The sequence below is a fragment of the Prionailurus viverrinus genome, chromosome A3 (assembly GCF_022837055.1).
Source record: "Prionailurus viverrinus isolate Anna chromosome A3, UM_Priviv_1.0, whole genome shotgun sequence".
Lineage (NCBI taxonomy): Eukaryota > Metazoa > Chordata > Mammalia > Carnivora > Felidae > Prionailurus > Prionailurus viverrinus.
Window position 1 is genome coordinate 87,518,401 of NC_062563.1, and position 22,090 is coordinate 87,540,490.

Genomic DNA, 22,090 nt, shown 5'->3' on the forward strand with positions numbered 1-22,090 from the left:
GGGGTAAGAGCCTAAGCTGATACATCTGGAAGGCAACTGGGTAATATGTATCAAAATCTTTGAAAATGTGCATATTCTTTGATCTAGCAATTCTACTTCAAGACTATATACTAAGGATAAAAATAAAGATGTACACAAAGTCAGTATTATGTATAAGCCACAGCTGTTAGGAACTTAAGGGGCAATAATAAGGGATTAGTTAAATGTTGGTAGGTACACAATGAAATACTACAGATCTATAAGAAGTTTATTGCCAAGGAAAACCATTTACAACGTATTGTTAAGTATAAAAAGCAAGTCATAGAACAGTATGTACAATATGAACCCATTTATGTAATGAAATGTGTAAGGGTATATACATCCATATATATGCACACAAAAGAGATCTACAGGCATGTAACTAAAACAGTAATAATAATACAAACCTTTGTCTAGTATTTTACTATGATTTCTTATTTCCATCTTTGTTCTTTGTATTTCCCACCTTTATTTTTTTTAATTTTATTTATTTTTTTTAAATTATTTTTCTAACTTTTTTTATTTTTGAGACAGAGAGAGACAGAGCATGAATGGGGGAGGGTTAGAAAGAGAGGGAGACACAGAATCTGAAATAGGCTCCAGGCTCTGAGCTGTCAGCACAGAGCCCAATGCGAGGCTCGAACTCACGGACTGCAAGATCATAACCTGAGCCGAAGTCGGACGCTCAACCGACTGAGCCACCCAGGTGCCCGTATTTCCCACTTTTAAAAGAAACCCGGTGGTATGATATAGACCTCCTTCTCTACCATCCACCTGGTATGGGGAATTCCTATCCAGCATTCCCACTTGACTCTGAGCATCTACATCCCTTACATTTGACATATATGGTATTTCTTGTGTTCCTGTTTAACTTTTCAAACTTTATCTTGTCTCTTCAATTCTCTAGACCATGGGTAAGAGACACCATGGGTGTCTTACAGTGCCTATACACAGCAAGTTCTTGGCAAATGGCCCAAGAAAGACACGTCACCTCTGTGCCCATGCCCCTGTGGACTGCCAGGGCATGGACTGGTTGGCTCCATAGGTGTGACATTCAAGCTCAGCTCCAGGCCAGGCTTGAGGCTGCATGTTGTGGGACACCTGTCAATCTGGTCCTGTTGAAGTTGCTTATTGTTGTTGCTAATTATTGTGGAGTGATGGGACTGTTTAAAGCATAGGCTGCTGCCCCCACACCCAGAGGCAAAGCCAATCCTATGGGCATCCTATAATTAATGAGCCAGTAAGTATTTCCTCTGGTGTGAAGTTGGCTTTGATCCAACAGATCCCTTCCCACTTCTTCTGCCACCTTCACCCCATTTACGACCTCCCATCTTGGCTGCTGGAGGCCTTCATTGGAGAAGCACCCCCTTCATCAAAACTATGGGCCTAGTCAGAACAGTCCAGTGTCCCTGGTGTCCCAAGCTTGATTCACCAGCTCCTCCTTGTCCTCCTAGGTGACCAAGTTTGCTCTCATATCTAAGGAAATCTGTTACCCAAGCAGCCCAGCCTGTAGGCCAAGAAAGCAAAAAAGCCCTGGGAGACTGCTGTAGGAAAGACACAGAATTTTTTCATGCATATTCAATAAGTCAACTTTCACAGTTGTCCACAATTTCTGTGATCAGTACTCACTTTGATCAAACTCTCTGGAAAAAAAAAATACAAAAGCCATCAGACATGGAAGAGTCAGGATCTGGGAGAAAAGGCCATCAACTGCTTTTTTTTTTCTCTCTCTCTCTCCCTGTATAGATCTAAACAATCTCTGGTGCTCCCAAGGCTCTAGAAGGAGCAAAAAGAGAGGTCCTGGATGGAGTACTTGCCATGAGCATGTGTAAGAGGCATATGGAGACCAAGCCTAGACTGCCACCATGGAAACCTTGGGCTAGGTATTTTACAGCTCCATGCCTCAGTTTCCTCATCTGCAAAATGGGATGATAATAGTGGAACCTGCCTCACAGACTTGTTGTGAGGATTAAATGAGTTAATGGATATAAAGCACTTAGAACAGTGGCAAGCTACAAGTGAACAAGACGTAAGTGTTTGCCACTGTTAACAGAAGCAGGAGGAGTCATACGGTGACAGCCATATGCTCGGCACTGTCTGCCCTTCTGTACCTGATGGTTTCTCAGCCTCAACGCTATTAACATTTTGAGCTGGATAAGTCTTCGTTGTGAACAGCTGTCCTGTGCACTGTAAGATGTTTAGCAATATCTCTAGCCTCTCTCTACCCAATATTCCAGTAGTATCTCCCAGCTCTCCAAATGAGGTGAAATTGCCCCATTTCAGAACCAGTGGTCTAGTCCTATAAAAGCCACTGTCATGCGGGCACCCAGCTGGCTCAGTCAGTGGAAAGTGCGACTCCTGATCTCAGGGTCATGAGTTCAAGCCCCACACTAGGCAAAGAATTTACTCAAAAAAAAAAAATCCACTGCCATGGAGAAACTATGTCTCACACTCTGAGCAGGTCTGGTGTGGATCCAGGCCTAGAGGTCCCACAATGGAGCCCCTTGTGGTTTGATGCAGGAGCTGCAGGTGGGGAAGTAGAGAGCAGTCAGTTCCGGATCTCTAGGTGGCTGCCATTTTCTCTCCTTGCAGATGGAATGGGAAACTGGGGCCTAGGCAGCATTCTATTTGGGAGGTACCTCACCCATGAGAGACTAAGAGGGTGCAGAGAGAAAAAGAGTCGAGGAGCTGACTTCTTTGGCAGGCTGTGTCTATAGCCTTAATTAGAGGGAGCCCTGCTGAGTCCAGAGGGGAGAAGGCCAGATAGGATTCAGAGCTAAAGCCTTGGCCATGGCAGAAAAAATTCCCCTAACCTAGTGAGGCCTCTGGGCATAGGAGCCTCTGCAGCCCCTCTCTTCTCAGGAAACAAGTGGGCTCTGCACTTGGTTATGAAAAGAAATACACTGTTCCTTTGATAAAATAACCTCCTGACCATTTAGCACTATTAAAGCTTAACGTGCATTTATTTTGACCTAGGAGTTGCTACAAATGTATTCTATGGTTACATTAGCACAGATGCACAGCATCTCTGCAGGGACCTCACTGCCCGGTTCAAATCCCAGGGTTCAAATCCCAGATCTACCACCTAGCAGATACATGACTATGGGAAAGTTATTGATCTCTTTGTGACTTAATTCCATCATTTCTGAAGCAGGGGCAATAACAGGACCTATGTCACTGGACTGTTACAAGGGTTATATGAGCTACTATATGCAAACAACAATGTGGTCAACAAATGCTAGTTATTATTGTGCTCACTGTGTCCTTAGCTGGTAATAGCTAAAAATTTGGAATTTTATGCCAGTCAACTGGTTAAATGCATGTGGCACATCTATTCTATGAAATACTAAGCACCATTAAAAGAAATGAAGTTGAGGGCACCTGGGTGGCTCAGTCAGTTAAGCATCCAACTTCAGCTCAGATCATGATCTCATGGTTTGTGAGTTCAAGCCCTGCATCGGGCTCTATGCTGTCAGCTCAGGGCCTGGAGCCTGCTTCGGATTCTGTGTCTCCTTTTCTCTCTTCCCCTCCCCCACTTGTGCCCTGTCTCTCTCTGTCTCTCAAAAATAAATAAATGTAAAAAAAATTTTTTTAAAGAAATGAAGTTGAACTGTATCTAGTTACATAATAGAATTCATTTAATAAGATCAAATTGCTAAATAAAGAATCGAACATGTTACAGATAAGTATATACAGTTTGGGATTATTTGTATATAAAAAGAGCTATACAGAAATACACGTATGTCATTTTATCTACATAGAAAATTTCTAGAAGCACCATCAAGCTGTTAGCAATATTATATCTCGGGATTGGGAATGGAGGACTGGAGAACTTTTGCTTTCTCCTTTGGTACTGTTAAAATTTCCAACTATGATGGGGCACCTGAATGGCTCAGTCGGTGGAGCGTCTGACTTCGGCTCAGGTCATGATCTCAGGGCTCGTGGGTTCGAGGCCCATGTCAGGCTCTGTGCTGACCACTTGTTCAGAGCCTGGAGGCTGCTTCAGATTCTGTGTCTCCTTCTTTCTCTGCCCTTCCCCTGCTCACGCTGTCTCACTCTGTCTCTTAAAAATAAATAAATGTAAAAAACAGATTAAAAAAAATTTCAAGCTACAAGCATGTATTTTGTTTAAATAATATTGTTTAATTTTTTAATGTTTATTTATTTTGAGATAAAAAAAAAAAGGGAGAGAACAAGTGTGTACATGAGGAAGGGGTAGAGAGGGAGAGCGAGAATCCCAAGCAGGCTCCACGCTGTCAGTGCAGAGCCTAACCCAGGGCTCAATCTCACAAATGTGAGATCAAAACCTGAGCCGAAAACAAAAATCAGATGCTTAACTGACTGAGCCACCAGGCAACCCGAAAATAATAATGTTTTTTTGTTTTTTTTTGTTTTTTTTTTTTTTTAATTTATTTTTGGGACAGAGAGAGACAGAGCATGAACGGGGGAGGGGCAGAGAGAGAGGGAGACACAGAATCAGAAACAGGCTCCAGGCTCTGAGCCATCAGCCCAGAGCCTGACGCGGGGCTCGAACTCACGGACCGCGAGATCGTGACCTGGCTGAAGTCGGACGCTTAACCGACTGCGCCACCCAGGCGCCCCAATAACAACGTTTTTTAAAAGGAACAAGAGGGGCGCCTGGGTGGCGCAGTCGGTTAAGCGTCCGACTTCAGCCAGGTCACGATCTCGTGGTCCGTGAGTTCGAGCCCCGCGTCAGGCTCTGGGCTGATGGAGCCTGTTTCCGATTCTGTGTCTCCCTCTCTCTCTGCCCCTCCCCCGTTCATGCTCTGTCTCTCTCTGTCCCAAAAATAAATAAACGTTAAAAAAAATTAAAAAAAAAATAAAAAAAAGGAACAAGATAGGGGTGCCTGGGTGTGTCAGTTGAGTGTCCACCCCTTGATATTTGCTCAGGTCATGGTCCCAGGGTCATGGGGTCAAGGCTTAAGATTCTTTCTCTCTCTCCCTCTGCCCCTCTCTGCTATTTGCAGGTGATCTCTCTCTCTTTCTGATAGATAGATAGATAGATAGATAGATATCTACTGATGTGGAAACATTTTTAAGATACTGCAATTTTTTTTCAAAAGTAGAATATGAATAGCACAAGCCACAGGAATGAATCTCATTAATAAATTCAAGTATGCGGGAAACCAAACTTTAGTTTCTATAACTCAACTCAATGTTTATGGTAAGTTTCCATCGTGCCAACAGGAAAGTTAATTCTAGGTATGTCTGAGTTTTCCAGAACACTGAGAAGTGCCAGTCATGGGACAGAGGAGGTGGCTGTGAGGCTGGCTGAGGCCAGATATAATAGCCTCCGCTACTCTGTGCCACCCATGGGCAGCCAGGAATCTTGCACTTGGCCCCACCATATGGGGCTCTCTGAGCTCTTACTCCTGCCTGCCCAGGTGATCTGCTAGAAGGCAAGGTGGGACTCTGGACACCACAAGATCTTTCTCCCCTGTCTCTCCTGCCCCCACCCCCCCCAGCCAGTCTGGGGAGGGGAAGTCTACAAAGAGTTAGGGGTCTTTCCACTCCAGGTGAAATCCTTCTTCCATCTTGTCTCTTGCCAAGGTATTGAGTCTGTGTAAGAGAATCCTGTTTCTTTCTTTCTTTCTTTCTTTCTTTCTTTCTTTCTTTCTGCATATTTATTCTTGAAAGAGAGAGACAGAGAATGAGTGGGGAGGGTCAGAGAGAGAGGGAGACACAGAATCTGAAGCAGGCTCCAGGCTCTGAGCTGTCAGCACAGAGCCTGATGTGGGGCTTGAACCCACAAGCTGTGAGATCAGGACCTGAGCCAAAGTCGGACGCCCAACCAACTGAGCCACCCAGGCGCCCCAAGAGAATCCTGTTTCTTCACTGAGCTATTCAGCAAACCCTAAAGTTTTCCTCAGTATGTAAACTTTTGTCATACAAGTGCCAGAGATACCTGAAACTTGATTCCATTTTCTAATCTGGGGAGCTAGCTCAGGAGGAAATGAGCTCCAAGAATGTGACAGTGGGAAAGGGGAAAATCCAAAGGGAGGAAAGAGATTTATTTCTCAAATATTATGCCAGCCACACATATGTGTAAATGCAGAGCAAAAAGTCTGAATATTCCCATCAAAGAATTAATAGTGTCTACCAGTAGAGTAAGTTTCAAGACAGGGGAAGGGCTAGAAGGAGAGCTTTACCTTTTTATTTTATGTATTTCTAAACTGCTTTTTATGCTTTAAAGATGAAGTTCTACTGAGTATTGCTTATATAATCTACTATTTTAAATATATAAATACGCATATATCTTTTGCCTCCAGGCTGAAGTCGGAGGTTGATGCAGCTCACACCTATCTGGCCCACTGATGGGCAGAACCTTGGGGGGTGTATTTGCATGAAGAGTTGAGAGACTAATGTTAGGAAAAAACTCTTTCTAAGGGAAGAAGGCAACAAGCACAATAAGCTGACCCAAAGCCAAAACTTTGCTCAGTGGAAAGGAGGAAATAATTCTGAGCTAAAGTGGTAGTTGTGATGTGCACGTATCAGTGGAACCAAACCTCAAGGCTCTCTCTGTAAGGCAATGGGGGTGCCAGCAGCCTCACAGCCCTGCTCCTACAGTAGAGCCAGCTGACCTCATGCCAAGAGGAGTGTCAGTGGCTCCCAGCAGGCGTCGAGTGTCTGATGGGTGTGGCAATGTCCAGCAGAACTGATAGCTCCATAGGGTGTGGCAGGGGCAAAGGGAGGTTGCAGAGCTGGAGGAGGGGAAAAGATAGCTGGGAGTGGGAGGGTGTAGCTGTCTAACCTTATCCACCAGCACATGGGAGACATACACCCTGGGGACGCCCAGAATGCTCTCAGGGTGAGGGTGTGGGAAGTAGGCAAGACCTGGAATTCTACACTGGCAGGGAAGTAGGGGTAAGAGTCAGAGATACACGTGGACAAGCTATAATGATGTAATGAGTGCACAGGTGTTCAGGTGCGTGCACAGGCGGGGAGCACAGAAGAAGGAGCCACAAAGTCTACATGGGGGGGGGGGGGTCAGGGAAGGTCTCCTAAGTCAACTGACGTTGGTAATTCAGAGTGGGTGGAAAGGGTGGAGGGCATGAGGAACTGTGTGTGCAAAGGCCTGGAATACAAGGGAGCTAGCCAGAGTTTGGGGGAACTAACTGAAAGCAGCTCAGACTAAATACAGGGGAGTGGTCAATGAGGCCACAGATTATGTTCCTTGGTAAGGAATTTGGACTTTATCCTGCTGGCAACAGTGAAACTCAGAAGAGGGCTTTATGCAGGGAAATTAGATGAACAAATTAGCAAGAAAGCTTTTCACCGCTACGCTCCCACCACTCCTAGCTAACTCCCCCTGGTCTCAGAGGGCTGCTTCCTCCAGTTAAGTGTTCCCTGACCACCTCTTGGACTCAGGCAGCCCTCAGCTCAGGCTTCTAGAGGTTCCCAAGCACCTCCTCTTTCCCTTTCCATCACACTGTGTCTTGATTACCTATGCCCTGTACGTTTTTCTCTCCCCTCATACACTGTGAGGGCTGGAAACAAAGAACTATGTCTATTGAGTTCTACATTGTATCCCCAGCACCCCACACAGTGCTTGGCATAAGTATTCCATATGTATTTACTTAATAGGGAAAAAGAAAAAAAAAAAGCCTATGAGAAAATAATCCTGTGGTTTCCAGCCAGGGCTGCAGATTACAGGTTGGAAAGGGGAGACAAGGGGACCAGGGACAAGGTTTTTGCAGTAGTTTAGTTAAGGAGTGATGAAGGCCTGACCTCAGGCGGTGGTGGTAGAACTGGAGAGCAGAGAGAGATTGAGAAAATATTTAGGAGGCAGCACTGGTAGGCTTGAGTGACTACATGAGGGAAGTGAGGGGATCAGATGAGGAGAGGAGGGCTCCTGGGCTTCTGATTTAAGCAGTGGGTAGATGCCAGATTAACCAACAGTGGCTATTCTGGAAGAAGAGGCAATGTGTTGAGGAAGATGATGAAATCACAGTTTAGACATGTTGACTTTGACATGCCTGTAGGGCACACAGGTGGAGGGGTCCCAGGGGCAGCTGGAATCATAGCACTGGAGCCCAGGATAGACATCAGGACTAAAGATAGAGATTTGGGAGCTGTCAGCCTACAGCTGATTAAAGATCAAGGAGGGGACAAGATACCCCAGGGAGCAACAGAGAAGGGGAACAACAAGGAGGATCCCCACCTATAAGAGGTAGGTTCAGGGGGGGCTATGGAGGGAAAAGGAGACATGAGAGAGGGAGGGAGAAAAGAAAGAAGTATCACAGGGGAGAAGTGACTTTAAGGACTAGTAAACAGGGTCCAACAGTGTGTAGAAACTTAGAGCCAGCCCCAGCTCTGGTCTCCCTTAACAGTTGAGAAAACTGAGGTCCAGGGACACTGAGGTGTTCAAAGCCACAAGCTATTATTGCCCATAGTCACATACATCAGTGGCTCTCAATTATGATCCCTGGAGTCCGGGGAAGGGGGGGGGGGGGCCCAAAGACCCTTTCAGTGTGGTCCAAGAGGTAAAGAACATTTTTATAAGAATACCAATACTTTTTTGCAGTATTCAGTTTGTTGACATTTGAACTGATAATGCAAAAGCAAAAGTGGGTAAAACTGCTGGGGACCTAACACAAACCAGTGAAGTTATATTCTTCACCGCAGGACTCTGGTTTAACAAAAAGGCTAGCTTCACATAAGAATGCCCGTGATAGAATAATAATTACTGATTTTTTAAAAACATGACCCTTGGGACACCTGGCTGGCTCAGTCAGTGGAGACTGTGACTCTTGATTTCAGGGTTGTGAGTTCAAGCCCCACGTTGGGTGTAGAGATTACTTAAAAAAAAATCTTAAAAAAAGAAAAAAAACCATGACTCCTGAGTACATCTTGTTAATGGTCTATGCATAAAGCACTTCTGTTACATATCAGGACATACCAAAGTACTACATACATGTATGTGATTGTTTGCATTGAGAAGTGAACCACCTGCTTTTTTCATGAAACATCATTTTATTAGAAAAGCGACAAAAAGAAAAAAGGAAAGAGCGCTGACAAACTGTGATTACTCAGACTTGGGTATCTGCAGCCATTTTCTCAAAAATGAATGAAGTGAGCTTATCATGTCAAGGGAAACTGATAGTATTTTTTTGCCAATGATAAAATTTGAGCTGGCAAGTGAAAATCAGAATTATAGAAAACTTGTCCCCACACCATGAGCTTCACAGCTTCCTGGTACTTAAAGACTTTGCTGAGGAAATAAGTGGTAATATTAATGAATGTAATACTATGGATTGAAATGTGTCTACATTTGGAAGATCTGCATAAATCACTGATCCAATATTTTCCAAATGACTAATGCATGATGTCACAAAGAATGAACAAAAGACCCATTCAAACTACAAGACAGATCAATGGAGTTGAATATAGCTGAGGATGAGAAGTTCATTGATATACTTTCAGATCTCACAGGGTGATTAACCTTTCAGAAACTGCCATTAGTCCTATTTTGGTGAAATATCAAAGAAGATATCCACAATTATCTGAAAAGTCTATAAAAAATACCAACTACAGGGGTGCCTGGGTGGCTCAGTTGGTTAGGCGTCCAACTTTGGCTCAGGTCATGACCTCATGGTTCATGAGTTTGAGCCCCGTGTTGGAGCCTGGAGCCTGGAGCCTGCCTTGGGTTCCCTCTGCGTGTGTGTGTGTGTGTGTGTGTGTGTGTGTGTGTGTGTGTGTCTTTCTGCCCCTCCCCTGCTCATGGTCTGTCTCTCTCTCCCTCAAAAAAAATAAACATTAAAAAATTAAAAAAAAATGCCAACTACAAATCTGTATGAAGCAGGTTTTTAGCAATGTATCATAAAAGACTGGTAAAGAAGCAGATATGAGAATCCAACTGTCTTCTTTTAAGCCAGTCATTAAAGAAATTTCCAAAACTGTAAAATAATGACTCACTGAGTTTAAAGTGTTTTTTTTTAAGTTTTATTTATTTAAGTAATCTCTACACCCAAAGTGGGGCTCAAACTCATGACCTCGAGATCAAGAGTTGCATGCTCCTCAGACTGAGCCAGCCAGGTGCCACTGAATTTTTTTATTTTAGACGATATATTTTTATAAAAGGTATGTTGGGGCACCTGGGTGGCTCAGTTGGTTAAGCATCTGACTTCAGCTCAGTTCATGATCTCTGGCTTGTGGGTTCAAGCCCTGATCTCATGACTTGTGGGTTTGAGCCCTGTGTTGGGCTCTGTGCTGACAGCTCAGAGCCTGGAGTCTGCTTTGGATTCTGTGTCTCCCTCTCTCTATCTACCCCTCCCCACTCATGCTTTGTCTCTCTCTCAAAAATAAACATTAAAAAACATATATATATATATATGTGTGTGTGTGTGTGTGTGTGTTTTAATATATAAAGGATTTATTACTGTTATTTTTATATAATTAATAAGTACTTCTAAAGCCTGTTTCTAATGTATGTTTCCATATTTGTATTATGGTAAATATCTATAGCTACAGAACACATAAATAAAGGCATCTGAAGTCTTCATTAATTTTTAAGAGTGTAAAAGGGTCCCGAGACCAAAACATTTGAGAATGCTGATACAGACCACCCTTTCCTGCCTCCCAGTTCTTGGATCTTATTTCTAGTACACCCACCCCTCCCATCCATTTCTCCACAAAATACAGAATTATAAAAACTAAAAAAAAACAAAAACAAAAACAAAAACGAAACTCAGCTGAGGAACTAAACTGTGAACTAAACAGACAATAAGACCCTTTCCTTCCCTTCAAAATAATGTTCCTTTAAGGGCCAGGTCCTGTTAAATAGCCCTGCCAGGCTAGGCTGGGTTCCTCCAAAAACCCTTCCTACTGCCACCTGTGGGAGAAGAAAGACTGGGGGCGGAGGGCTCAATGGGAGTTCAGGTGTCATCTCCTTCATGTTCAGTATTTGAACATGATGCCTCTCTTCCCCACTCAAACCTAGAGGTCCATCAATCATTAAAGATGCATTATTTTACTTGCAACTAAGGTCTTCTCTTTAGTTTATAAGCCACATAGGTTTCTTTTTTATCCTCTGTTCATTCTTATGGGTAACTGGTCTTTTTATAATAATTTGTAAGAAAAAGTGACTCTCTTACTTTTCAATTGCAAAATTAGTTTTAAAATGATTAAAAATTGGGGCACCTAGGTGGCTCAGTCAGTTAAGCATCTGACTTCAGCTCAGGTCATGATCTCACCGTTTGTGCATTCAAGCCCCATGTCAGGCCCTGTGCTGACAGCTCAAAGCCTGGAGCCTGCTTCAGATTCTGTGTCTCCCTCTCTCTTGGCTCCTCCCCTGCTCACACTCTGTCTCTCTCTATCAAAAATAAATACACATTAACAAATTTTAAAAATAAATTTTAAAGAATGATTAAAAGTAAAATTAATGAAATAGAAGACAAAGAAACAATAGACATAATGCAAAAGTCGGTTCTTACAAAATAGACCTCTAACAAAATTATCATGAAAAAAGCATGAAGCATTAAATATGCAATATTAGGAATGAAAAAGGGAAGATAGAGTACAATATAGGAAAACAAGACTAGGAAAATTTTATGCTAATAATTTTTTTTTAAGAAAAATTTTAAATTACCAAATTACTTGACTAGAGGAGGAAGTAATAGCTTTACTAAGATTTATATAGTAGTAGTAGTAGCAGTAATATCCTGGGGTCTCCTCTTAAATGCAAACCCCTCAGGGAAGTAAGTGCTAGTGAGTTCCTTCTTAGGTTGCCTTTTGTGACACAAAAGATGGGTCTTTGGAACCTAGGCCTATCTGGATGGAAGGAAAGAGGGTGCTGAGAATACAGAGAAGGTGCTGGCACTTACTCTTGTTTGACATCCCTGGTTGGCCTGAAGTCAGATTACCAGGTTATACCACGCTGCCAAGACATCCCCTGCTTGCTTCCACAAGACTCAGCACCTCAAACATGAGATTTTGCCTGCCCTGTCAGCCTACAATCCCCTCTTCCTTACCTGCTTCCTCCTTCCCTCCCCTCCTCACTCCTTCCTTTCTCCTTCTCTTCTTCTTCCCTCTCCCAACCTCCTCTCCCCCATCTTCTGTTGGAAGACAGAGTAGCTTCAGGTGTGGTTGGAGTCCTGTCAGGTTCTGTACCACCTCTCCCCACATCCAGTCCTCTACCTATGCCCATCGCCTGGTACTTCTGGCCACCGGAGTTGCAGCAAATATGTGGAGGCCTGAAGCCTAACCCTCAGCCTGTCTTCGCCCATTCCCCAAACTCATTTCTGAGTCTGATGTCAGAATGGGATAGAGAAGGTATCCAAGGAGTGTGATGGTATGTGCAGTAAAGAGAAGTAGTTGTCTAGCTCTGAGCCCTGGTATTGAAGTTAATGCAAGAGATCTATCATTTATATCTTATACTGTCTGTAGCTCAAATGAATGTCTGAAACATATAAGCACTACTGTGTCTCTAATTTGTCAGTTGGATGAATAAAAGTTAAATCTATTTAAATGTGTTACTCTGTCAGGGCACCTGGGTTGATCAGTTGGTTAAGCATCCAACTCTGAGTTCAGGTCATTATCTCACAATTTGTGGGATCAAGCTTCGTGTTGGGCTCTGCACTGTCAGCATGGAGCCTGCTTGGGATTCTCTCTCTCCCTCTCTCTTTGCCCCTCCTCCACACACACTGTCTGTAAATAAATGAACATTAAAAAAATAAAATAAAAATGTGTTACTCTGTCTATACCAGCTTGTGACCACTAGCACTATCTTAAGCAACAGACTCTAGAAGCACCACCACTACTGTGTGTGTATGTGTGAGCGCACACGCGCATGTGCATGAGAACATGCATGCCCTCACATTGGCAGTGGAAATCCATTAAATATTTTAATGATAGAAAAGATGACCTCCTTCAGAATGGGGATGACCAATATATACAACATTGCTGTGGTCAAGTTGTGAGGTCATGGCGAGTAGGAGTGGGAAGGAGGCCACAACAGAGAATTTAGTTTAGCTAGAAAAGGTTCCTTGGTGAACTTTGCAATGATTTAGTCTTGGATTGACCCTAGCCCCTAGCAGCCCCTAGGGCAGGTACTTCAATGGACTCTTAAACATTGCTCAAAGCCTCAGGGGTGGGATAGGATGTGGAGGACAGATACTCACTGAGACCTACAACTTCTGCTGACTACCTGGGTCTTGAGTAGCCAGCCGGTCCAGGTAACAGAAAACTGATGCTGTAGTGACACTGACCACACCCAAGGGCAGGACACTTGACCTCGCATGTTCAAGTGCATTAACAGACACAGTGAGTTGGAACAATTTAAAATCTGGACCATACCAGATGTTCAGTGGTCCTTACCAAAGTCAGCCTCTGGTGAGAATGTAGATAGGAACCCAACAACAGAGAACTAAAAACCTACAGGAATAAGGAAAATTAGTGCCACAACATGAGCACTTCCTAGTCCAGATTGGTATTATGATTTGAAAGGCCCTAAGGAAGGTCCCCAAACCCTCCACCTATTTAGTAAAATGATGCCTAAAATCCCCAAATTAGAGTGCTCTTCCTTTCACTGCACTTCCACTACTTGGGGCAGTGCTGGGTGAAGCTGGGACCAGTGTTACTCTGAGCTGTTGGCACTCTTCCACCCCAGATCAGATGAAGATTCTGAGAAAGAAGTGTGATGGAAGTAACAATCAGGACACAACTTTCTAACATTGCCTGCAACTGATTCTATTGCCAATCTAGACTTTCGGGTCTCTCTCCCTAATTCCACCAAACCTATCTGAGTTCAATATTCACCAACATCAAGGTGCTTCTTCAAAGTACCCAGCACTCCCTGCCACCTGAGACCTACTAAGTAGAGTGCTCTCAGCATGGGCTCTATGTGGGTCCAAGAGCTAGAAGTAACTCCAGACCTCCCTCTGCAGCTGCCTCTCTATCCAGTATGAGGTAGGGACTTTGGAGGTGACACAGTAGGAAGCCTGGTATATTTTGGTGTGATCTGTCAGGCCCTTAGAATAAGTCCCCCTTCCAAAAATATCCCTCCTTCTCCAGACCCACCTGGCACCTAATATTTCACCATTAGAGGGCCCTTAAAGTTACTCAATAAGTCTCCAGAGAAACACAGAGATCTCTTAACTTGGAGTGGGGGTGGAAGATTAGTGAGAAGTCACATAAAAACAAATCAATGATAGCCCTGGAATTCCTAGATGAGGGGTTTAGAGGTGGCAATCCAGTGGGAAGAGGAGTGAGGGTGGGGAAGTCAGAGGGTCGGGAGTATCTATAATAAAAGCATGTTTTCATAACAAATACAGTTTTTAATTACATCAAAACCAGTCACTTCCCCCCTGGGTCATTTTGCCTGTCAGAGGCAGGCAGACACTCAAGGCTGAGCTGAGGAATATTATAATTCTCTGCAAAGTCTCCTCCCTGGAGGAGGCTGAGGAAGGGAGTGCAGCCCCTTGGGCCAAGAATGGCAGGAAAAGAGCAAAATTGTAGGCTGGATTGCCTAGTCACATGATGAGACCTCACTGCTTCTTGTCACGTAATCTCTTTTTCCCTCCTCCTCTGGTCTCTCCCTCTCCTCCTTTCCCCTCCCTCTGCTCTGTTTTGATTTGGTTAAAATAGATGCAAACGCTGGTCTTTTCTATTTTTAATACCTAGCCATTACATAATCCACAACGTAATTGCTGACTTGAAAAACTACTGGCAAGAGTAGAAAATCCCCAGAGTTTTAAAACAGGAAAAGGATTATTACAGCACAAAAGCCTCTGGCAGTTTTACTGACTGGTAAACTGTCTGTAATCGTCACTGCCAGTGGAAGTCACATGGGCCCTGGGAAACACTCTTCCCACCCCAGGAAAAGCAGGCTGGGGGAAGGGATGAGCCACAACCTTAGCTAGAGGGAGGCTGCTTTTTTTTTTGGGCGGGGGGGGGGGGGGGGGGGGGGGTGTGTGGATCCTGGAGCTCCTGCCAGCCCAGACACCAAGGCTGATGGAGTGAGCTTTAGGTTATCTGCCCTCCCCAGGACTCCATTTAACTGCTTTTGTTTCTTCCTAGAGAGTGAAGTCTCCAGCAGTGGACATCCCTCATTAACTTCCTGGGCCTTCTACAGCCTCCAACATCCAGCCCCTGAGTGAGGGTGGACTATCCCAGTTAAATATATGAGTTTTTAAAGACAGAGGAGCAAGGAAGACTGCTTGTTAACCACTGAGACCTGACCCATTCCTCTGCTTTCCACACATTAGGCCAACCCCTATACTATTTAATTATTCAATAAAATGAACCAATAAAAGTATAATAACTAGAGACTTGATAAAGGGTTGGAAGGGAAGATTTTGCCGCCCCAAAATACGTCTCTGGCATAAGGATTTTTCTGAGCTAAAAGTAATCAAAATGTGGGGCACCTGGGTGGCTTGGTCAGTTAAGCCTCCAACTTTGGCTCAGGTCATGATCTCATGGTTCTGAATTCGAACCCCATATAGGGTTCTCCACTGTCAGCCATATCAAAATTATCTCATTAAGACAAAACTGTCTAGGGGCACCTGGGTGGCTCAGTCGGTTAAGTGTCTGACTCTTGGTTTCTGCTAAGATCATATCTCACAGTTCGTGGGTTCGAGCCCCACATCAGGCTCTGTGCTGTCAGCTTGTGGCCTGCTTGGGATTTCTCTCCTCCCTCTCTCTCTGCCCCTCCCCCACTCACACTCTCATACTCTCTCTCAAAATAAATAAACTTAAAAAAAAAAAAGATAAAATTGTCTATGTGTGTTAGGGGTATGGCTATTGCAAAAGATACAAAGGGGACACGGATAGCTTTCCCTGATTTTGGCAATTCTGCCACAATCCCAACCCCAATAATCAAGGTCAGTCCAATTTAGGTACTTACAAGTGACAATTCCTTCAAAAAATGTTTGCTGAATGCCACACACTTGGACTAGTTGCTGTGGACATAACAGTGAGCAAAATCACTGCCCTCATAGAACTGCCAATTCAGGGGCACCTGCGTGGCTCAGTTGGTTAAGAGTCTGACCCTTGATTTCAGCTCAGGTCATGATCTCAGGGTCATGAGTTTGAGCCCTGTGTCGGGCTCTGCACTGACATGAAGCCAGCTTGGGATTCTCTCTCTCCTTCTTTCTCTGCACACCCCGCCCCCCCCACCCCCGGACGCACATGTGCTCTTTCTCTCTCTCTCTAAAAATAAACTTAAAAAAAAAAAAAAAAAAACCTGCCAGTTCAGTGAGAGAGATAGGCATTAATCAAAATATTACATAAACATATCATTACAAACCATGATAAAGGCTTATGAGGGTAAAGTATAGAGTACTAGGGGCATTTAGAACAGGGGGGCCTGATAGGGCTTGAGGGTTCCTAAAAGATTACCTTAGGGATCTCAGGGTCCTTTTAATTCAGCACCTGATCTTCCTTCCCTTCCCCCTCCACTCCCTCCTTCCTTGCTTCCTGTAGTCAGTATTTACTGGGTTTTTTTCCTATGTACAAAAGATAATGCTAAGTTATTTATTTTTCAAAATGTTTATTATTTTGAGAGAGCGTGCACATGCGCACAAGTGGGGGAGGGGCAGAGAGAGAGAGAGGGAGAGAGAGAGAATCCCAAGCAGGCTCCATGTTCAGTGTGGAGCCCAATGTGGAGCTCAATCTCATGATCACTTTGCTAAGTGATCTAATGCTAAGTTCTTCTTCATATGCATGGTCTCATTTGATTCCTACAACAAACTTACAAGTTAGCACTTTAAAAAAAAATTTTTTTTTACATTGATTTATTTGTGAGAGACAGAGAGAGACAGCATGAGCAGGGGAGGGGCAGAGAGAGAGGGAAGAGACAGAATCAGAAGCAGGGTCCAGGCTCCAAGCTGTCAGCACAGAGCCCGATGTGGGGCTCGAACCCACGAACCGCGAGATCGTGACCTGAGCCGAAGTCAGACGCTTAACCGACTGAGCCACCCAGGCACCCCATAAGTTAGCACTTTAAAAGGGTCTGATGAGAAAGGCCAAATCATACTTTGTAATGACGGCTATATACAATTCATAATATGAATTAAGACTCTACTGGCTGCAGGTGACAAAAATCCAAATCACACTTTCAAAAATAAAAAAGGAGAGCCTGGATCCATATAAATGAAATGTCCAGAGTGAGACTAACATAGAGTACGGTTAGATCCTGGTACTCAAAAGAAGCCTTTCAGGCTCCATCTCCATCTCATAACTCAGCTCTCATCTGTGTTGGCTTCAGCATTCCCCTTGGAGTGGCAAAATGACCACTTAGGAACCTCAGAGTTATTCACATTCTACAGGCTTGGCAACCCAGTTGGAAAAAAAAGAGAGAGAGAGAATTCACTTAATGGTTCCAACAAAAGTCCAGAATCGTAACTGGCCTGAATTTGAGATCATGCCCATACCACCTGCTGTTCTCTGATTGGCATAGTCATGTGTCCTCCCTCTGGAACCAAGGGATGGACTCGACTCCACCAAAACCCAGTCTGAGAATGGAAAAGGACATGGTCCCCCAAAGGAAAATCAGTATGTTCTAACCTAAGAAGAGAGAAATCATGCTGGGCAGTCAAAGTCCACTAAGCACTATTGTCCTCAAAGTTTGGAATAAGAGTGGATTTTAAAACTATACTGTAAGTTCTTCCATCAACTGGGTCTTCCTCCCTAAGACATGAACATGAGTCCTCATTTAGTGTGACAGTGGCTGGATTTGCCATGGTCCTACTCCAGCTGTTCAGAGAACTTGGCTTTTTGCTCTAGGGCACTTACTGGAGTCTTAATAGATGCTTAAATACTTACTCAGAGCAGTCTCTAAGTCCCAATACTTTGTGGAAGACTTTTCTGCCTCCCTTCAATTCCCAAATGAAGTGCCCTACTCAGTGCCGCTGTGGCCAGCGAAGCTGCAGCTCTCTAGCCCTTTGACCAGCATCGCAGGGTCTATGTAAATTATGAGGAAGAAAGGGAATAACAAGTCCTTTGTTGGGAAGTTCTCCTCCCCTTTTGGAGTCTGAACTGAAAATGGCTTCCATTGAGCAGAAAGAGGAATATCAGGGTACTTCCTGAACTATCTAACAAATAGATCTCCATAAGAAGGATTTTGGGGGAGGATCAAGACTAAACGTTCTATGAGTTGTACAGCAAGTACTACAGCCGCAATCAGATGTCAGCTGCAACCACTTTGTGAGCATGTTTTATTTTTTTTTTTAATATTTACTTATTTTGAGAGAGAGAGCACACACGCGTGGGAGGGGCAGAAAAAGGGAGAGAGAGAATCCCAAGCAGGCTCCACACCATCACCACAGAGCCCGACGTGGGTCTTAATCTCATGAACCGTGAGATTGTGACCTGAGCCGAAATCAAGAGTCAGATCCTTAACCAACTAAGCCACCAGCATCCCCAGGCATGTTTTAAAATCAGCCTGGATCCCCCCATCCAGTGACCCTCCCACAATTTCTGTGAATTCCCAGCAGCTAATGCTTTTGGCTATGATTCCAGCTCCTGTTGGAGTCCTTTTTGGCTATGACTCCAGCTCCTGCTGGATTTTTTATCTCACTCACATCACACTTCCTGAGGCTGATCTCTTTCTTCTGCTCTGAGCTGTCCCCCCAGAGGTGGGACTCAGCTCCCCTGTTCCATGCTTTATTGAAAAGAAAAAAATAGGGCGCCTGGGTGGCGCAGTCGGTTAAGCGTCCGACTTCAGCCAGGTCACGATCTCGTGGTCCGTGAGTTCGAGCCCCGTGTCGGGCTCTGGGCTGACTGCTCAGAGCCTGGAGCCTGTTTCCGATTCTGTGTCTCCCTCTCTCTCTGCCCCTCCCCCGTTCATGCTCTGTCTCTCTCTGTCCCAAAAATAAATAAACGTTGAAAAAAAAAAAAAAAAAGAAAAAAGAAAAAAATATGCACACACAGACAGACTTAAAACACTGTGTGTTCATCAGACTTTCCTAAATTTATGAAGAGACAGAGGTGTTTATTGTTATCATGCTTCTTGGCTCCTTTACCCTCTCCAAACATTGCCTATATTTAGGGGGGGGGTCTTCCCTTCCCTCAGGAAACTAAATTCCCCTTATATTATTCAAAGAGACTTAGCTCTCTATCCCCCTTCCTCTGATATCCAATGACCCATACCTGGAGTCAGCCCCACTGGGAACCATCCACTCCAGGTTCCACTCCTGACCAGCACTGAGGAACAAAAAGAAAATTTGAACTTCACTCTCTCACCACCACCATTCTGTACTGGTGAAGAGAATGGAATGACTTTTTTCCCCTATGAATATGAATTGGCCCACCTTCAGAACAGAACTGGCTGGAGTCAGTTTTGGTTTTAAATAGGTTTCTATTAAACCACTCTATGTAAACTCTCTAGCTCACAGAAAAACCTATGTTACATGTCAGAAACAATTCCCATACACCCATACTGGGGTCTACTGACACTGGTAATGTTATTATGGAAGGCAGTGTTTCTGTCCCAAAATGTTGCCTGTCTTTGAAAGACAAAGAGGGGTTTTTGTTTTTGTTTTTGGCCTTGTGCCACCCTCTGATGGCATTCCTGATGCTTCCAAGCTAGAGTTCTAGAGCCTCAAATTCCAGGGAAATAGGTAAAACTATGATGTCCACTTCAAGGTCTCCTTTCACCTAGGTTGGCAGGAGCCTGAGACGAAGATTAAAACTGGCTGAGAGGCTTCCCCAAAGGAGAGGCAAGGACAAATGCAAAGAGCAGGTTTCCTCCCAAAATTCAGGCTGGCTCTAAGTCTTGCCTACCTGGGCCAAAAAAGGTAATTTTCTGTTTTCTTCCAAGGAAATGAGCAAGCAAAGCCTCTCAAGCAGAGGAGGCCCCAGCCCTTTCCGCTGCATCAGAGGCAACAGGCAGAGAGATTCTACAAGGCCATGAATACTAAAATGTAGCCAATCCTGGGAAAAAAAAGAATTCTGAGCTTTGAATTCCTTTGTTCCTCACACCAAGAGGTACAACTGCAGACACCATGGCCCAGTAGCCTCATTTTAGTTTCTGGGAAGGGAAAGGTAGTGAGGAGTCTCTAAATTCTTCTCAGAGGCTAAGATTTATAATACTAGATCAATCTTTTACATAAGAGGAAGACAAAAGTGGACATTTCATTCATTAATGTTGTAATTAGCAAAATACAGCCTTGGAGTGCCTGGGTGGCTCGGTCAGTTAAGTTCCCAACTCGTGATTTTGGCTCAGGTCATGATCTCATGGTTCATGAGATGGAGCCCCACATTGGGATCTGCTCTGCACTGACAGCGAGGAGCCTGCTTGGGATTCTTTCTCTCCCTCTGTCTCTCTGCCCCTACCACTCCTCCATGCACTCATGAGCTCTCTCTCAAAATAAATAAATAAACATTTTAAAAAATTAAAAAAAAATACATCCTTAAATATTTTTTAATTCCAAGGAATCTTTTAATAAAATTTAAAACAGCATAAATACATTCCAAATCAAATAGGAATGTTTTTAAAAAATAAATGGGAACACTGTATTCATATTGCTCTGCACCTGCTCCTTTTGCTGATAAAGTTACTTCAAAGTTTTCACAGCCACACAGTATTACATTGCACCATATTAATGGATATTTACCAACACAGTGAACATTCCTATCCAGAGGATTCTGTGCTCATTTCTTAAATGAAATTCCAGTTTCATCTGGAATAGATGAAATAAATAAGCTTTTTTAGATGAAATTACAGTTTGCCCTGCTGTGTCTCACCTATTGTATTCTTCACCCATTTTCTATTGGGTTTATTTTTTTCCTTACTGATTTATAGAAACCTTTTATAGATTGTAGGCATTAATCCATCATCTATTACATATATTGCAAAAATTTTCTCCCACTCTGTTGGTTGTCTTCTAACTTTGTTTATAATGACTTTTTTTGCCAGACAGAAGTTTCTCATTTTTGTGTGGCAAAACCAGTTAAAAACAATTTAGAAAGTACTGCCATGGGAACAGTGCACCCTGAGCTCTGAGCCACACAGCCTCTTCTGCTGGGGGCCACACAATCTTGTTTGGGTTCCTGTGCTGAAATGGTGGATTGGGCAATCATTTTCTGAGCTGTTCACTTCTGGTCAGGGTGGTGGTGTAAATGAATCAACTCAAGAAGGAGCAAAAAGAATTGCTAAGATTTGGTTTGTTTCCAGCTATTTGGAGGCCCTTTCTTAAATGTTTGGAATCATATACTAACAATGTCAAAAGAATCCTGAAACATCAAAAACCCAAAAACATCCTTATAAACAATAATCTGAGTGTTTCCAGACTCTTTTCAAACTGTGTGGGCTTTAGGGCATTGTTTGCTGTCACTGTGCAGGGAAAAATAAATTCCAGACCCCACAGGAACAAAAAGGCTCAAGAGTCTACTGACCTAGAGTTTTAAGCAAAAAACCATTAGTTTCCTTTCAGCCTCTCATAGATAGCACTGACTCAATCTGATCCTGAACAGTTCAAAAACCCCTTGTGGCCAAATAGGATTTTCCCTGCAAGCGTTCTTAGTCTGCAAACTCTGCCTAAAGGCCCAGTACTTTGTGGAGATTGTCCCACTTGGCCAGAGTCTCTCTCCTCCCACAATTCCACGGTATTGAGGCACACAGTGCAGGCCTAATAGATGGTTCTGGCCTCCTTCCCCTATCTGGGACCTGGCATTCCTTGAGGAACTTGGTTCCAGGCAGTGAAGGTTCTGCCATAAAATCATTTTTCAGTACCCAGTAGTACCAAGAGGAGAAACAGATGGTCTGTCTCAATGTGGCTTCAAAGCCATTACACCTACAACCTTACCAAAAAAATCCTTTCTTTGCCAAAGTCTGTACCAAACAACCACAGTCTTCCTCACTGCTGTCAGCTCCTGACCTCTTGGTCATTAAGACCTTTGGCTCCTTGATCACAGTCTGCCTTTACACTCCAAGTCAGACCTTTTGCCTGGTAATGATCTCCTGTATCTTTCTACATTTCTACCTCTCCTTGTCTTTACTTCTACAGCTTCATTCTTCAGCTTCATTGAGATTTCCAGCCCCTTGACACCCAACCCCATCATTTAGTTGCCTATCAGTCCTTCCCTAAATTCAGTCCATTCTCTAACCAACTGG

General features: G+C 43.8%; 1 long non-coding RNA gene across 14 annotated transcripts in view; it reads right to left on the reverse strand.

Annotated features, from left to right (window-relative positions):
• Positions 1-22,090, reverse strand: part of LOC125162307 (uncharacterized) — a 128,867-nt gene that overhangs the window by 59,382 nt on the left and 47,395 nt on the right. Inside the window, exon 6 of one of the 14 annotated variants that reach the window (XR_007150978.1) lies at positions 4,045-4,081. The exons of the other annotated variants lie outside the window; for them this stretch is intronic. This is a non-coding gene — a long non-coding RNA (uncharacterized LOC125162307). Of the gene's footprint in view, positions 1-4,044; positions 4,082-22,090 lie in introns of those variants that run through there. 14 annotated transcript variants of the gene reach the window in all.